Here is a 15,546-nt window from a genome sequence, read left to right on the forward strand (position 1 = left end):
ATATTCATACCCAACTATATACATACACAAGATGTATACATAAACCTACATAATCAAGTTCATTGCTGCTATTATTTTGAATTTCTGTTAGATCAGTAAGAAAAACAAATTTTACCATCACATTCCTTCTTTGATGTTCTTCCTTTCTTACAGAGATCCAACTTTCTGACTTATTATTTCCCTTCTCTTTAAAGGGCTGTTTTTTGTTGTTGTTTTTTAACATTTCTTGCAAAGTAAGTCTATTGACAACAAATTCCCTCAATTTTTGTCTAAAAGTCCCCTTTCCCTCACTTTTGAAAGATGATTTCCAGGTACCTAATTCTGGGTTGGTGGTCTTTCTCTGACAACTTTAAAGAGTTCACTCTACTCTCTTGCTTGTATGTTTTCCAAAGAGAAGTCAGATCGTAATTCTTATCTTTGTTCCCCTATTGGTATAGTATTATCCCCCCAACCCTGGCTTCTACCCCACCCCAGGATTTTTTCTTTATTTTTGATTCTTTGTTAGAAGGTGATGTGGCTAGGTCTGGATTTGTTGGCATTTATACTGCTTGGTTATTTCTGATCCTTCTAGATCTATAGTTTGGTATCTGACATTAAAACAGGAAAATTCCAAGACAGCATGGTATTGGCATAAAAACAGACATCAATCAATAGAACAGAGTAGAGAGCCCAGAAATAAATCCACAGACCTATGATCAATTAATCTTTGGCAAAAGAGGCAAGAATACACAATGGAGAAAAGACAGTCTCTTCAGCAAGTGATATTTGGAAAACTGGATAGCAGCAAGTAAATCAATGAAGTTAGAACACTCCCTCGCCCCATACACAAAAATAAACTCTAAATGGCTTAAAGACTTAAACATAAGACAAGACATGATAAATCTCCTAGAAGGAAACATAGGCAAAACTCTGACATAAATCTTAGCAATGTTCTCCTAGGGCAGTCTACCCAAGCAATAGAAATAAGAGCAAAAATAAACACATGAGATCTAATTAAACTTACAAGCTTTTGCACAGGAAAGGAAACCATAAGCAAAACAAAATGACAACTTTGGAATGGGAGAAAATATTTGCAAATGATGTAACTGACAAAGGCTTAATTTCCAAGACATATAAATAGCTCATAAAACTTAACAAACAAACAAACAAAAAACCAAACAACCCAATCCAAAAATGGGCAGAAGACCTAAACAAGCAATTCCTCAGTGAAGACATACAAATGGCCAACAGGTACATGAAAAAATGCTCAGTATCACTAATTATCAGAGAAATGTACATCAAAACTACAATGAGGTTTCTCACACCAGTCACAACAGCCATCATTCAAAAGTCCATGAACGATAAATGCTGGCGAGGGTGTGGAGAAAAGGGAACCCTTCTACAGTGCTGATGGGAATTTAGTTTAGCATAGCCATTATGCAAAACAGTATGGAGATTCCTCAAAAAACTAAGAACAGATCCACGATATGATCCAGCAATCCCACTTCTGGGTATGTATCCAGAGGGAACTTAATTTGAAAAGATACACACACCCCAATGTTCATAGCAGCACTGTATACATTAGCCAAGAGATGGAAACAAACTAAATGTCCATCAACAGATGACTGGATAAAGAAGTTGTGGTTTATTTATACAATGGAATACTACTCAGCCATATAAAGAATAAAACAATACCATCTGCAGCAACAGGGATGAACCTAGAGATCATCATTCTAAGTGAAGTAAGCCAGAAAGAGAAAGAAAAATTCAATATATCAATCATGTGTGGAATCTTAAAAAAAAAAAAAGACACTATGAACTCATCTGCAAAACAGAAACAGACTCACAGACGTAATGAACGATCTTATGGTTACCAGGGAAAGCAGGCAGGAAGGGATAAATTTGGAGTTTGAGATTTACAAATGTTAGCCACCATGTATAAAAACAGATTTAAAAAAAGTTTCTTCTGTATAGCCAGGGAACTATGTTCAATATCTTGTAATAGCCTTTTGTGAAAACAAACATGTATATGTATGAATGGGACACTGTGCTGCACACCAGAAATTGACACATTGTAATTGACTGTACTTCAATAAAAAAAAAAAGAAAAAGGAAAATTCCCTGTCACTGTTTCACCTATTTTTTCTGTTTCTCTTTGCCTTGTGTTTTTCCATTATATGTATGTTACAACTTTAGTAGTTGTCCCATAGTTCTTGGATATTCTGTTCTTTTCCTCAGGTTTGTTCTCTTTGCTTTTCAGCATAATAGGTCTTTATTGATATATCTTCAAATTCAAAGATTCTTTCATCATTTATGTCCAGGGAATTACTAAAACCAATGTAATTCTTCATTGTTGTTACAATGTTTTGCTTCTAGCAATTTTGTTTTTTTTCCTTCAGATTTTCATCTGCTTATACTGCCCTTCTGATCTTGCATGCTACCTACTTTATTCATTAGAGCCTTTTTGTCACAGAGCAAATTAATCATAGTGATTTTAAAAGACCAATATTATCATTGCAACATCCCTGCCATGTCTAATTCTGATGCTGCCTCAACCAAAAATAATTTTTTGAGGGGAAAGGTTTTTTTTGGTTTTTAGTATGACTTATAATTATTTCTTGATAGCCAGACATGATGTACTAAGTCCAAGGAACTGCTGCAGATATGCCTTTAGTAATGATGTGGTGAGGTGTCAGAGCAGGGGAAGCATACCATTGTCCTGTGATCAGTTGTCAGTCTGTTATTGAGTCTGTGCCCTGGTGTGAAAGCTTTACAAGTGCTTCTCATTTTTCCCCTCTTCCCTCGGATGGGATAGGGTAGCTAGAGTGGCTGGAGTTAAGGATATCCTTTCCCCAAGTTCCATTAGACTCTGATCAAACGCAGAACGTTAGGCTCGGGTTAGTTTCTCCTGTGGGCAGGTCTTGTTCAGGAAGAACAGAGTGTTCTGGTGTATTACAAAAGAGTTTCCTTTTTCCTTCCTCTGCTGGAAGAATGAGAGGATGTTTTCTATTATTTCCCAAGAACCTGGTGGAGATCCTAGAGGTAACCAGTGTCAGGGTAGGAAAGCCTGATCCATAGCTGACAAAGTGCTAGTGGCTCAGTGTGGACAATTCAGTTAACTCCAAGGGTATCCCGTCACAGGGGAGCCTGCACAAGTTTATGACATTTACCTCCAGGTTCTCACAGTAAATATTAGATTAAAATCACTTCATGCTTCCAGCAGGGGGAGGGAAAAAGAAACCCTATTGAAATACAGGAGACCACCCTGTTCTCTTTAACAAGTCTGCATTCAGGAGAATCTAACTAACTAGAACAAAGCAAAGGTATTTAGGCTATGTTTTTATTATGACTTTTTTTCCTGAATGTATTGCCAGACGATTTTATCTAAAATATTATACGATGGTTTCTAAAGTTGTTTCTTAAAATTCAGTTCAGACAGGATCCACGTGCCAGCTACTCTGTGATAGAAACTGATGCACTAACTGTTAACTTATTCAGAGAAACAGAGACATTGTTTCAGTAATTGAACTCAAGTACATTTAGTCTCATACCAAAGCGAGTAATGGTTTAGATGTGGATTGTTTCAGTGTCATACAGAGATTATGCAACTCCAGGTGAAAAATAGTGAAGGACTGAGTTGATCAGTTCAAACTTCAACATTCCTGTCAAATAGCTTGAGTTTTATACACAATTCTATTTGTAGAAATCTGACCCTAAATATTTCAGGTTAAAAAAAATAGAAGCATTGGGTTTATAAAAATTAAGAAAGTGGGTTTAAGAGGGAGGAAAGATAAGGGAGTCTAATTTCTGAACTTCACTACAATTTCATACAAGTAAGAAATAGAGAAATATGAATGTTAACATTTTAAATATAGGAAAAGTGGTTGTCATTTAATTATAAAAGAATTTTAATAAATCTAAATCTTTTACGAAAATTGACAGGAGTTAAGTTTAAAGATAAAGTTTTATATTTCTCCCAAGTAAACTGATTTTACATTTTCATGTTCTTTAGAAAACTTTTATCATAAGTAACAAAATTTAAAGTTAATTTTAAATTGCTTTTTTGTGCTTTCCTGGTTCACTGAAATGACCTTTCTACCCAAAGAAATTTAATTACATATCCACCTGAATAACTTAATTAGAGCATAGAATTTTGGGTTACTCAGAGTATAATAGTGTCTAAAAGAGGATGTGCTCAGATCTAGAATAGCTGAAATAGTCATTGAAACCAGTGACCAAAAGAATTAAAGAAGAATCAACTCAGCTGAGCAGAGCTTCACTCAAGGAGGAAGGCTCTCTAATCTGAATGTATTTAGTCTTATACAGCAAAGCAATGTCTGGAAAGTTTTACCTACAATTTTTTTTTCAAATTTTGTGTTTTTTCCATTTTTAATATGGTTTGGTGAAAGAAGAGCCCAGTAGGCATGAAACAGGAAACAGTCCCAATTATTAATTATTATTTTTTTTTTACCGTATATTAGAAATGGGTGCATGTTTACATGAATTTGTAAGGAAACCATTAACTAGCTATGCATAAATCCATGTTAATAAGACGTTGTAAATGAAAAAGAATACTTATAATTAGCACATATGCTGTAGAAGGCAGCTTTTGCAACTACTATAAACTGCTGGTATAGTTCTGAAGTCATCCTAAAATCTAAAAAGCATGAAAAGTGCTATATATATATATAATGAGAGAATCCATCTGTTGCTAGGATTTCTTTTCATCTACCACTGATGGCATTTTCATTTGAACTTACTATGTTAAAATGGGTGATTAGACTTCACTGTTATTTTCATGAGAACAGTTATTTAATAGAAAACCTTAAACTATATGAATTATGGTAATTCCTGTTTTTTGACTCCAAAAACACTTTCCTGGCTGACTTGAACTTTCACATACTTTCAAGTAGTCGTGTTAGGCAGTTAGATAGAAATGAGCACCGGGCAGGGGGAGAGGATGGGAACAGGAGCAATCCAGAAAATAACAGCACACCTGCACGCAGGATAAGGGGCTCCAAAAACATTTACTTTCTCTAAATGAGGGCCAGCAAAGAAGCTGGCTAGGATCGAAACGATGCGGCTGCGGAATAGACAGAAGGACCTGGCTTAACCTGACTCAGTGCTCATTGTAATGTAATTAACATTACAGTTTGAGCCCCTCCCGTGGGTTTCTCTGCGTGCTCCATGGGTAAGAACATACTCAACAGAGATGGGCGTGCCTGAGCACAAGGAACCTGAGCTGTCAATCAGCCTGAGCACTCGAAGAACCTGAGCCGTGAATCAATCAATTACAAAAACGCCCCCAAAGCCAGGGTATAAAAACAGGAAAAACAAAGGAGCAGCGCCATTTTCCCTCTCCTGGGTTGGCCCGCTGCCAATTCTCAGGAGTCTACTATATTTTACTACCTTTTTACTTTACTAATAAAATCTTGTTTACATCATATTTTCTGTCTCTTCTGAAAAAAATTTTTTTTCAGGTGACTATGAACCAAGGTAACTCTTATTTCCCTCTTCCCAGTAATACTCCTTGTATTAAAATGACTTTGACTTCTACATTCTCTTTTGATTTCCTAAGCCAAAAGTAGGCTAAACAACTAACCAGTTCAGCAGGAAACTTAAATTCAATAGACATAAAAGCGAAAAATCATTATGACCTCTAACAAACTTCATTATGATCCAGACCCCCCCCCCTTTTTTTTTTTTTATAATAAAAGAGAATCAATACCTAGTAACCTACAGTAGAAACCTGGAAGTCTTACTCCATTAAACTCCTTTCAACATTATTGTACCCGGGCCGCGCTGTAAAAACAGGAGGAACCTTCACCCAAAACCTGGTTTGAATGTGCCAAGAGAGAGTATCAACGCACACACACCAAGAAGTCAGGAAAAGAGTTGTGACTTACGTAACTGAGATCTCTGGGATGAGCAGAACAGCCTCAAGCAGGTCCGGGGTGGCTGGAGAGAACCAGGAAAGCAGACTGGGTTGGGGCTTTTATTGTGGTTAGAGGGCGGGCCCGAGTGACGACTCCCGTAGGGAGGCAGGCGATTGGGTGTTCTGACTCCTGCAGGTACTAGAGGGGGAACACCTGGGCTTCCGTACAATATTGGCCTGGTGAGAGACACAAGAAGAGGCAGGTGTGAGGCATAAAAGCTACTTGCAGTCAAATATCGAAAGAGAGCTTAACTCTTTATGACAAACCTCACCCACACAGCCATGTTCATCCAATTACCGCACGCATTTTTCTCATTTTTTTCTTTTTCTTTTTTTTTTAGTTTTAAGTTATCCTCTTTATCTGAGTAAATGTGACAGATTTCTGACTCATCTGATTAACCTTGTACTCAAATTCTATCCTTCACACATAGAATTTCTACAACAAAGAATTATACGTTTTTCCCCAAAGCATTACCTCCTCCAAAAAACTTTTGACCTTAAAGGATATCTTTACTTTTGCTTACGCAGTTTTATCAACCTGTTTACTTTTCTTCTATCATCTCTTTCTCCATCCACCAATCTACCTCCAGCAATACGCCCTTTAAATGGGAGCCATGTCTACTAATTACTGTATCATGTTAATCACCTGTGTCTGGCATCTGGCATGGCAGTAACTGCTGAACACGTGAACATTTGGGGCTCAGGACCATGAAGATTGCAGCCATCATTAGAGGCTCCCTGTCCATGGAATCAGATTTCTTTGATACAATCTGAGATTTAGAATTACATCAAATAATTAGAATTATTTCAATTAAGAATGAGATCAAAGCTCAAATAACTCAAAACATATCTTTTTAGTCTTTATGTAATTTAGAAAATACATTTCTACTTAATGATCAGCAAGTCATAAAGTAAATTATACTTATTCAATTATTCTTCAATGTGTTTGGTAGGCTTTTGCCACTGCATACTCTTAGGAAAGGGCTTCACCTCAACAGTACAAAGACACTGTCTACTTTGAATAAAACTGCACTTGCATAAAAATTCACTAATGGCCAAAAAGCCATATTCTAAAATTTTAGTAAATAATAGCATGTGAACACAAATTTTTAAAGTTTTTAACATAATATTTTGGAATGGAAATATTGGACGGAAAAATTATGCATATTCAGTATTTTTTACAACATGCAATGAATTTGAACCCTTAATTTGGCTGCAAATAATGAATTTCAGAAATAACTAAACATAAACTTGAATATAACTTTATTATTTCAATTATGTTAAAGGGGAGAGACTAAAATATTGCAGAACATATGGAGTGTTTTTTTTTTTTTTTAGTTATTGCATACTCACTTGGTAGCATTTAGGGTATTCTTAACTTATTTAACAAGGGAATTCATATCACTAACATGTGGGAGCTATTTAATACCTAGAGAAAAAAATGTATCTTTATTTAGCTAGATGTAACTTTGCTTTCCAGTATGATCCAGATAGATACTCTCCAAAACTGACAAAGCTGTACACCGTAAAGATTAGGAATCAAATACCTATTTCAGTATATAACGTAAAAGAGATAAGATCATCCCCGTAATTTGATTGAAAACTAAAATAATTGTAGGTCACTTTTATTTATATCTTACTACTAATAAACTATGAGTCATTATGCAACACAATAAATTAAAAATATTTAACAGCTTCAAATAATTATCCTTCTGTATTTACACACAGCAGTTTTACAGTGAGAAATACAATGTAATTTAAACACAGTACAATGGTTCATATGTGTATGAAGACCCAGAGTGTTTCATAAATTTGGAAAGTTTAACTTAAATCTTCATGTTTATAGTTGTACAAATGCATTTTTGTGTGCCTGTCTCTCCCTACTAAGCTAGCTTTCAGAGTTTTTAAAAAATGTAACAAAAATAAATAGCATACTCAGCTTTCAAAATATTTAAATTTGCCATATATATGAATTTTAATTCATAAGAAACTAATTATTATGAAATATTGATATCTTGATTTCATAGTTAAGTTGATTAGACTCAACATGCTTCAATGGTAGATAGTTTTTTCAAAGGCATTTTAAAAAATGGTGTCAACTTGTAACTGTGAATCCACATAAAGAACAATGTTGAGATCATGACAGATTGTATGTTTGATACTGCCTTCATTTTTCATAATTCAGAGAAGGGTATGACATACTTGTTTGATGTGAGGCAGAGAAATAAAATGAAATTTGTAATTCTGAGGTAATAGACACCTACCTTAATATCATTGGTCATCATTACTGCTTCCATCTTTCCTCCAATCATCAGTATCCACAACAATGGACTTACCTAAAGACATTGACACCTTTCTCCCTGAGAGGGAGGAGATATATGTATGAAGATGTGTATTTCCAACCAAAATTAAGTTGCTGCCCAAAAAGTTTACCAAATGCAGTCTATGCAACTTATTTCTCCAAGCTAATGGTGACCATGGAAACACTGGTCCCATATAGGCCCATCATAGGTCACTGTTACAGACCCAGATTCAGTCATACAGTATTTAGGTAGTTTAATACTCAATATACAGCTTAAAATCTTAACTTAGGGTTATATTTTTGAGTGAGTTGTTTTATTAGTAAGACTCAGCTTCTATGTGTATATTTCATTCAAACCCAGTCAGACTGTTTGTATCCTAGCAAGAAATTTTATTCTTTACCATTCCTACTAACATCCATTAAACCTTTCAAAAAGACCTCAAAAAATTAAATTCCCTGGAAAGTCTAGGTCTGAGATAAATGCAGGTCTAACTTCTGATAATATATGTTTATGGTTAGTGGTCTGTTTTTGTCCTGAAGTAAAATGATCAGTCACTGAATTTTATTCACGTTTCTTGCACATCTACATGTGTTAGTGGAGATCCATTCAGCCCAAGCATTTCTAAAGAGCTGATATGGATTCCTCTCACCTTCATAATAGGGGATTTTTTTTTTTTAATTGAAGAAAAATCTCTCCTCTGGTGTCTCTTTTTCTTATCTGATTGCGGTGGCCAGGACTTCCAATACTATGTTGAATAAAAGGGGCAATAGTGGGTATCCTTGTCTTACTCCTGATCTTAGAGGAAAAGCTTTTCACCACTGAGTATTACGTTTTCTCTGGGCTTGTCATAAATGGCCTTTATTATGTTGAGGTATGTTGCCTCTATACCCGCTTTGTTGATAGTTTTATCATAAATCGATGTTAAATTCTGTCAAATGCTTTGCTGCATCTATTGAAATGATCATATGATTTCTGTTTACCACAGTATTTGATTTGTGGATGTTGAGTTATCCTTACATCCCTAGAATAAATCCCTCTTGATCATGGTATACGATCCTTTAACATGGTGTTGAATTCAGTTTGATAATATTTTGTTGAGAATTTTGCCTTTATATTCATCAGGGTTATTGGCCTGTATTTTTCTTCTCTCATAGAGTTTTTATCTGGTTTTAGTATCAGAGTAATGCTGGCCTCCTGGAATACAGTGTGGAAGCGTTTTTTCCACTTCAACTTTTAGAATAGTTTAAGAAGGACAGGTTTTAACTCTTTAAATGTTAGAATTTCCCTGTGAAGCTGTCTGCTCCTGGAATTTTGTTTATAGGGATAATTTTGATTAATAATTCAATTTCATTACTAGTGATTGTTCTGGTCAGATTTTTTTTATTTGTTGCTGATTCAGTATTGGAAGATTGTATCTATCTAGGAATTTATCCACTTCCTCTAGGATGTCCAGTTTTTTTGCATATAATTGTTTGTAGTAATCTCATATGATCCTTTGTATTTTTGTAGCTTCAGTTGCAACATTCCCTCTTTGATTTCTGATTTTATTTAATTGGGCCCTCTTTTTTTTCTTGATGAGTCTGGGCAAAAGGTTTATCAATTTTGTGTTTCTTTTCAAAGAACCAGCTCCTAGTTTCATTGATCTTTTCTATTACTATTTTTTTGCCTGTATTTCATTTACTTCTACTATGATCTTTGTTATTTCCTTGCTTCTACTAACCATGAGCTTTTGTTTTCCTTTATGTCTAAGTTTAGAGTTTTAAGATTTTTGTTTGTTTGCTGAAGTAGGCCTCAATGGTTATAAACTTTTTTAGATGTTTATAATATAACCCTGTCCCATGCTCAGCATTAAACTTGAGTGTTTAAAAGTCTGAGACTTGAATTTTTACTAAGGCATATCAAAGTTTAAACAGAAATTGTGGTTTCTTATTCTGATTAGGTATTGTGTGTGAGTATGATACTATTTAGAATACATTTTATTGTCTTTTCAGGAGTTCTACTTTAATAACTGCAGACTGGCACAGTAAATGTTCCAGTTTAAAAACACCACTTGCAGTTTGTTTGGAAGGGGTACAGTAAATTTTAAAACTCTTTTTAAACTTTTGCTCATAGATGCATGAGTGTATTAATAGTATTTCTTAACATTTATCATTTAAAATTTTAATTTATCAAAAAAAAATTATACATCTTACATTTTGTTGAGTGCAGAAAGCCATACTTTAGGAAAGCAAACAGTAGTACCCTGCTGAGAATATTTGATGACATCATTAAATTTCTTTCATTTGCCCTTCAATTTACCACTAGATGAAAAGAGTTAGTATTATTATAGGTATTAAAACTCCAAGATTCTAGGAGATAAGTAGGTTACACTGCAACAAAATTTTTCACAGGCATTAGTCTCACAGTCATGCTTCCAGAGTTTTAAAAAATGTATCAGTGAATGTAAAGGGACCTAGGATGACGAGTTTGATTATTTTGCTTTGAAAGGTTTATTCCTTTAATCCTGAAACTGCTTTCCAATATTTAAAAAAAATTAGGTGAATTTTGTTAGTAATTTTTTAGCTACTCCCAGTCATACTGAATAATTATCTAGGGTTAATTAGGTTATGAGTGCCTGATTATTTTGCTTTTCCATTGGGCAGCCTAAAATGTATACAATTAACTTCTGACTTTGAATCACAAGTGAAAAAAGACTAACACTGGCCAAGAAGAGCTTAATGCAGAAGATGGAGAGCAGAGATACAAACAGTCCCTTACAATTTCAATCCAAGTATCTACTGAATTAGAAAAACCCTCAAAATAGAACACATAAATAAATCAAATTTTTAATTTTCTATTGATTATATGATTACATTTACTCATGCATATAAAGGCATTTAGTTAAGCAACTAATAAAGTAGACTGTAAAGTCTTTAAGTATTCATGTTTTGAAAATAAATGTCATTTGTCCTGGATGCTTCAATTATTTTCTCAAAACTTCAGGCATTTTATTTATGTGTATTTCAATTAGGTCTCAAGCCATTTTATTAAATCAAACTTTCATGTTTGATTTACAATGTATGAATATTTAAGTGAAAAATATTATGCTGAAAACTGACTTTAAAATAACTTTAACAGACGTAACTTGTCACCCAATGGTATGTGGAAATCCCAACAGGAATTTGATTGCAACTTAAAATCTAGAAGGTTGATTGGATTTTATAATTGGTGTTGCATGAACGGAAGTAAAATGATTATGCAGTGTGGTTTAAAGGAAGTCTAAAGTGAAATAAGGGTTAATATTCTTTGCATTTTCTTTTTAAAAGTTTCAAAATTAATATTTCATTGGTATATCATGTATTATTAGAAGCAAACCATTTCTTGAACACAGCAAAAACTCAGTTTTGAACAGCTTCATTATTCTGCCTAGAAATTAAAACTGCTTTCCTGTGTGTTAAAACTACATCAAGTTATTAGGAAGACATATTGTATTTCAGAACCTAGAAAACTTTAATAAAATTGAAATTTTTTTAACACATGAAAAGGTGTGCATTTGGATAAAAATGTTACATTTTGCAATAACAAGTCTTGATTTCCTTTTTTATGTTATGTTTGAATACTGAATTAGACAATGAGAGAGTAACAATGTAATCTGCTCACGATTTTATAATATTGAAGACGTACATGCTAAGATCTGAATTTTAATGCTTACCTAAAAGGCTAATGATCCAGAATTTTGCTCAATTGTTGACTGATGCACTTATATGACTTCTGAGAATTACAACAGATCAGTGAAAAATCCTCTTCAATATTCAGCAATGATGGAATGGATCAATGATGAGAAACCATGTACGAATGTAAGAATCAGAGAAGGTTAATTAAAATGATCAATCTCAAATAATTTTACTTACATGATTATCATCTATCATCCATCTCTGTTACATACACTTAAAAAAATAAAGTCTATCATACTGCATTTTTAAAAATCTTGAGAGTTAATTATAATCCAAAAATATCTATTTAAATGGAAAGTTTATATGTAAAAAATTGTGATATTCTTTGCAATGGTTTAAAGACTAAATCTGTTTTAAACAGGCTAATATAAGCACCCTCTGGCATCAGATCAGCCTTGCGATAATTGCTTCATCATGTGGAATTAGCTAGATGTCATAAAATATATTGTGTCCACTGACCCAGAACATTTTATATTTTGTATGCTTGTTAGAATGTGCTTGTTACAACTGTGGTTTTAAAGGGAAGAGAATTATTTTTGCCAATTATACATCAGCTATAATATAAGCAACTCTAAGATAGATAAAGGCTGTTTACAACTCTGATGAACTTCACTTCATGTCTGGATGACTGGCATATGTCAATGGTGAGACTGTTTTCTGGAACGTGTGTGTGTGTGTGTGTGTGTGGTTTGTGTGTGTGTGTGTGACAAGATGTAAAAATATGTCAGTTATAAATTTACTAGGGGGAATATATTTGAGACTGGAAGAAAAAACATTGTTATAAAATACATGTAAAAAATATAAAATGAATATATATTTGAATCTTTAAGAATGAGACATTTGGTATCACTAAAAATTTTATTTGTAGGAAAGTTTTTGGGCTAGACTTGGACTAGAGTCAAATAATTTCAAATGCAATAATGTAAGTATCCTTTAAGTTATTATAATTTAAATTATGTTAATATCATTTCCAAAAATAAAATAATAAGACATATATAGAATGTGAATAATATTCAAAATATAATGTTTTATATCATAAATATTGCATGGCTTGCTTTAAATAATTTTAATTAATTTGAATTTCTAAGAACCATGAATTTTAAAAACAAATGCTAAATGTAAAGCAAAAAGCATGCATTAGATGAGATTATTTTGGTTTCATGTCATTTTTTTTCCCGTTATTAATCTCATATTAAATTTCCTCAACTTCCATCAGAAAGTTATTAATAATTGTTATTTTGATACTATATTTGGTGAAAAATTATCCCTTTACAGGCCGTTAGTCTGCCAATTTTTAGAGAGACTGAGTGCCAACAATAGTTAAATGAATATGTGGTTCATTTTTGCATATAATGAAAATCTATCTATCCATACTGATAATCTCCTGTATAATTTCTCACTTCACCACTTATGTTGTTATGAAGGATTAAGTATTAGAAAGAATATTTCAAAATATTTTCTGATTTCCATAATATACAGAATCTCCAAAATTACTCAGAATAACAAAAATCCTACCAAAACTCATTGCTGATTTAACTGAAACTTACAATCTTCTTGTTTTGAAAGTTAAGTAATAAATGTTATATCATATCTGAAACACAAAATTCAGAAAAAAACTTTCATTTTCATCTTATTATTTTCAAATAATCTTCACAGCTTTTTCCTTATACACCCATGCTGTAGATAACTAAGAAATTATAAAGAAGAGGAGAAGGAGATCATGCCATTTGCAACAACATGGATGAACTTTGAGAGATAAGTCAGAGAAACACAAATACTGTATAATAAGTCAAACTCATAAAAACAGAGAGTAGAGTGGTGGTTAGCAGAGGCCGTGGGGTACAAGGACTGTAGGGAACTGGGGTGATGTTGGTCAAAAGGTACAAACCTGCAGTTAGAAGATGAAGAAGTTCCGGAGATCAATGCACAGCACGGGGATTCAACAATTCTGTAGTATATACTGCAAAGTTCTTAAGAGACTGCATCGTAAATGTTCTCATCACAAAACAAAATAGTAAGTATGTGACATGATGGAGGTGTTAGCTAATGCTTCAGCTGCAATCATGCTGTAATATATAAATGCATCAAATGAACACTTTGTGCACCTTAAATTTACTTACTCAATTATTCAGTGTAGAAATGTAAAATGCATCACTGCACTTAACTTTTTAGGGTAGAAAGAAAATCCAAGATTCAACATATTTGGTCTGTATTTAGTTTGCTAGAGCTGCTACAACAAAATTCCACAGAGGAGGTGGCTTAAAGAGCAGAAATTCATTGTCTCACAATTCTGGAGTCTCAAAGTCAGACTGAGGTGCTGGCAGAGTAGGTTTCTTCTGAGGACTCTCCCCTTAGCTTGCAGATGACTATCATCAGTCTTCATATGGTCTTCCCTTTGTGTCCGTCTCAATCTCTTCTCACAAGAACATCAATCACATTGAATTAGGTCTCACCCATATGATTTCATTTTACCTTAATTACCCCTTTAAAGGCCCTGTTCTAAATTCAGTCACATTCTGAGGTACTGGAGGTGAGGTCTTCAACATATGAATTCTGGGGGGACACAGCTCAGTACATCACAAGTGCAGAGGAAGACTTAAACTTTTTCTTAGTACTGAGTCCCAATCCTTTGCAGAACGGAAACTTAAGAGTAAAGACATTTAGAAATAACAGCTTACATTCTTAAAAACACTTACATACAAATGCATATATATTAAATGCATAATTTGAAATAAGAATAAGTGTTTCCATAATAGAAGATTATTGAATAAATATAAATTATGTATCTGTGTGTATTTTTTGTGATCTGTATGTACTAAGGATAAATTAGCATGTTACTGTTTTGAAGTGTTAACTAATAAAATGGATTTGTAAACTTATATAAACATTTTCTAGCTTGTGTTGCCAAACTTAATAAAAAGTTTTCCAGATTCAACTTCAGTAGCCACTGGCAAAAGAAAAAAAAAACAAGAGTAGAAACTTCAATAAAGTAAGTCTCTTATGTCAAAAAAATAGCACAGAAAATGGAAATAGATGAGTTTTAAGAATGAAATAAGGGAAAGCTGTGTTACCTATGGCCAGCCAGCTTAATGAATTCTTCTTTGATAAAGCACTGCCCTGGAAAACCACGACAGCAGAATCTATCCTACAGTATACTAAAGCCTGATATTAGTTAATTCTAGCCAGGTTGAATCAATATGCCTATGTAAAGTGAAATTAGATTATGCTGCAAGAAATACTCAGATAATACTAAGGATTACATGCAAAACCAATACCCTGAAACTAAAAAAGCATTTTTGAGAACAGTTAACAGAAAACTATCTAAGTGGATGGATAGACCATATTCTTGTTATTGAAAAAGTATGAAAAGGCAAACTATAGAGAGACAATATTTTAAAAACATAAATATCAAAAAAGGGTCTATATATGGGAGATAAATATATACACACACACATAAAACTGAAATTAAAAAATGAGTAAGAATTGGCAGGCTCTTTCTGAAGTATCCCCAAATGGCAAGTAAATATGTGGAGATATGTTCTAATTCATTAATAATCATGGAAATACAAATTCAAACCTCAACTCAGCATCACTACAGCCCATCAGAGTGGTTAAA

This window comes from Camelus dromedarius, chromosome 1, assembly GCF_036321535.1.
Source record: "Camelus dromedarius isolate mCamDro1 chromosome 1, mCamDro1.pat, whole genome shotgun sequence".
Taxonomy (NCBI): Eukaryota; Metazoa; Chordata; class Mammalia; order Artiodactyla; family Camelidae; genus Camelus; species Camelus dromedarius.